General features: G+C 44.9%; 1 pseudogene; it reads left to right on the top strand.

The window, feature by feature from the left end:
- Positions 1-1,763: 1,763 nt before the first annotated feature.
- Positions 1,764-3,790, top strand: LOC101020436 (annotated as a pseudogene).
- Positions 3,791-4,005: the final 215 nt, after the last annotated feature.

The raw sequence follows: 4,005 nt of genomic DNA, 5'->3' as shown, positions 1-4,005 counted from the left end.
AGCTCATACTATTGTTTGTGGCTTAAGAAGGCCTTTAAGCCTTTTTCCACCCTGGGTGGGCCAGGTGTTCCTTGCCCTCATTCTGGTAAACCCACAACCTTCAGTGTGGGCGTCATGGCCAACACGAACATGTCACGGTGCTGCAGAGATTTTGTTTATGGCCAGTTTCGGGGCCAGTTTATGGCCAGATTTGGAGGCCTGTTCCTAACAGGCGTGGATCCCAAGGTGCTATGGCCCAGCCCCAGTAGTTGATAGAGCCTATGGAGGCAAAGCTTTCTGGTTTTCACTCTGATCTCTCTCTCTCTAGGCTTATGTGTGTGCAGTAGCCTTGGCCAGGAACTGGCTGGAGTAAGAGCTCCACCCTTCCCAGCATTCAGGGCCTCTTCGGGGCCAGTTTCTTGTTCTCTCTGGATGAGTGTCTCCGGGAAGCTCCCCAGCCTTTGCACATGGAGCTCTCCAGCAAAAACCCAGGCTGAGCCCCTCGCTGGGAAGCGCCTCAGACCCTGGAAAATACATTTCTGTTGGGCCTGTCCTGCTTCTCCACTGTGGACCACAGAAGACCACAGTTCTAGTGAGGACTCCCCAACATGCTCTTACACATAAGCTGTTTTCTATAAGCTATGTGTAAGCTTCTGTTTTTCAAACATTAGCAACTGCCTATCCAATGGTTCCTTCAGGTATACATGCACTACCAAAAAGAATTATTCAGGCTGGGCGTGGTGGCTCACGCCTGTAATCCCAGCACTTTGGGAGTCCAAGGCGGGCACATCACGAGGTCAGGAGATTGAGAACATCTTGGCTAAGACGGTGAAATCCTGTCTCTACTAAAAATACAAAAAAATTAGCCAGGTGTGGTGGCGGGCACCTGTAGTCCCAGCTACTCGGGAGGCTGAGGCAGGAGAATAGTGTGAACCCAGGAGGCAGAGGTTGCAGTGAGCCGAGATCGAGCCACTGCACTCCAGCCTGGGCCACAGTGCGAGACTCCATCTCAAAAAAAAAAAAAAATTATTCAAAATAAGTTGAGGGAGCTTCCCAATAGTTGAACATGTGGCGGCCCCTGGAGGGTGGCATGCCTGGGGAAGGCATGGAAGCTCCCCACCCCTTCCCCCATACTCACCCCATGCGTCTCTTCATCTGGATCCTTTGTAATATCCTTTATAATGAGCTACTGAGCATTACTCTTCTGCAGGTCAGAAATGTTCCCAGATGCTGCAGTCATTTCAGTTTGATTTCATTGGAGATACTCTGACTTTGATGATGATATTAACATCACTGAATCCTTCAAGGAATTTGTTAAATTGCTCAAAAAAAGTAGAGAAAGAGAAGATAACGATGGTACACGATGCTAGTGATTTTCTCATCAGACCCCTGGGAAGCTTCCAGAAGGAGCAGATAGGCGTCATTGAGGCTGTGTGAGGATGCGGTGAGAAGATGGCCATCTGCAAACCAGGAGGATGCTCTCACCAGTCTGCTGGTACCCAGCCTCCAAAACTGTGCAAAATAAATGTTTGTTGGTTACATCCTAAATAAATAAGTAAATAATAAAATAAGTTGGGCAATCATTAAAAGAAAAAATACCTGGCTGTGGCTGGGTACAGTGGTTCAGGACTGTAATCCTAGCACTTTGGGAGGTTGAAGGAGGAGGATTGCTTGAGGCCAGGAGTTCAAGACCAACTCAATATTTTAAGAAAACAAAAAACAGAAAAAACAAAAAAACAAAAAAAAAAACAAAACAAAAAAAAAAACTTGGGGCAATAGTCTTGTTTTTTAGTAGAGTCTTTTTGCAAATAATGCTCTGATGCTATCCATGTTCTTGAGTATATGGAAGAAAAAAAAAAAAGATCGGCCTTGACCCTGTTTGATATAGATGAAAATCGATTTCCTATTTGGAAATCTTACTTATATCAGCTACAACAGGAAGCCACTCATCCTGGAAGGATTATCTGTACTTTTGAGGGAGAAAACAGCCCAAAGTATCATGGAAGAGAGTTTCACGGCATGATCTCCGGAGAAGCAGCTGACCAGCTCTTGAGTGTGACTGAGGGAGATACATCATGGGGAGAGGCAGCAACAGCCAGGGCTCTACACTTTGGCTTTCAGATTGGGAAGTCAAGCAAGAAATTTGAGGCTCTAGTGCAATGGAAATCACTTTGCTGGGGAGAAACACTGTGCGTCCACCCGCAATCTGGTAACTGATGGCTTGATTACTGTCTATATTGAAACAAGGCAGCAGAATACATTGCCAAGGTGATGATAAACCCAGTTTATGAACACATAGGATGCACAACCTTAAACAGAGTGTCTGCTGGCAAAAAATATATGCCAGTCCTGAAAGAGACACGTGGTGAGATTCTACAGGCCAGGATGAGGTGTTGGAGAAAAGGCTGACATCACTTGTTAGAAGAGCAACTCTGAAAGAAAACGAGCAAATTCCAAAATATGAAAAGGTTCACAATTTCAAGGTCCATGGATCGAGAGGCCCATGCTAGCGTGAATACTGTGCCATCCTCATGTATGGTCTCATTGCTCAGGGAGTGAACCATGTGGATTGGTTTCAGTGTTCACAAGCAGTGACCTCACATGGTCCCAAATGAGTGGAAACCAGGCTTGAGGCATGCCAGCGTGTCCAGCTGTGACCTTACAGTGCTTGTCAAAAGCACACACTGCTAAGCGGCCAAGGGTGGTGGACATGTGCAACAGGGAGATTGAGTTTGAAAGTCCCAATTCTGAAGGGCTATACCATGTATCAGGATTTAGTGACTTAACTGATGTCAAGACGGCTTTTGACAGAGGTGGTGAGAAAGCAGCTATTTCTGTGAACACATACAAAGACATCAACATTATCACCGGAACTCAGAAACCGCACTTCAGGGATTTGCCAATTTCACTAATTACGCGTGATATCTACCCTAAGTTTATACAATCTGCCAAAACTATGGATCCCAGTGAGTAACTGGAAACCCTTCATGAAGCATTGAAACTACTGGCACCTGCTCGCTGTGAAACCCTCTGATCCCTGATGGCGCATCTAAACAGAGTGATGCTCCATGAAAAGGAAAATCTTGTGAATGCGGAGAGCCATGGAATTGTCTTTGGCCCATCCCTTCTGAGACTTCCAGAATGAAATGCCATGGCTGCATTGAATGATATACAATATCAGAGACTGGTGGTGGAGCTGCCTATCAAAAACGGAGATATTTTACTTTAAATTTTACATTTGAGGGAAAAGAAATGGTTTACAGGTGAAGGCATGTTTTATAGTAATTTAATTGGCTCCTATAGCTGAATTATTTCTTGATTAGAGATTCAGGCATATAACCAGATTAAAATGAAGGAACTTTCTGTTGTTTTTGTAGCACTGCTCAAATGTCTTATACAACAGTGAGCACACACTTTCTAGTGCTAGCAATCCTGGCTGTTTATCATGTTAAGAAAAACTCAAGCTATTGCATGATTAGCCCCCTATCTGGCAGAAACTCCATATAGAAGACACAACAAACCTGCCCCAGCACAGCCTCTGTGTCCTGCGTAATCTGTGGTGGTAATCCAGCGTGTTTCAGAATAAGCCTGTTGTGACTTTGCTTCAGGGTCTGTGTCACTGGTTTTTGATGCTTGTACAAACATGCAAACCGAAATGGATAAAACAGCACCTCTGGCTGTTGCATTACCAGACTATATCATATGCCTATTTTTTGCAAATGACTTCTGGTTTCTCTTAGCTCTTCTCTAACATAGCACTTTATTTTTATTTTTTTAAATTTTTTATGTTTTTTGAGATGGAGCTTTGCTGTGTTGCCCAGGCTAGAGTGCAGTGGTGCGTTCTTGGCTCACTGCAACCTCCACCTCGCAGGTTCAAGCAATTCTCCTGCCTTAGCCTCCTGGGTAGCTGGGCTGTGGCTGGCTAATTTTTGTATTTTTAGTAGAGACGGGGTTTCACCATCTTGGCCAGGCTGGTCTCGAACTCCTGACCTCATGATCCATATGCCTCAGCCTCCCAAATTGCTA

Source organism: Papio anubis, chromosome 3, assembly GCF_008728515.1.
Source record: "Papio anubis isolate 15944 chromosome 3, Panubis1.0, whole genome shotgun sequence".
Lineage (NCBI taxonomy): Eukaryota > Metazoa > Chordata > Mammalia > Primates > Cercopithecidae > Papio > Papio anubis.
Note: the sequence above shows the minus strand (reverse complement) of the source record. Positions and strands in the feature narration are given on the sequence as shown.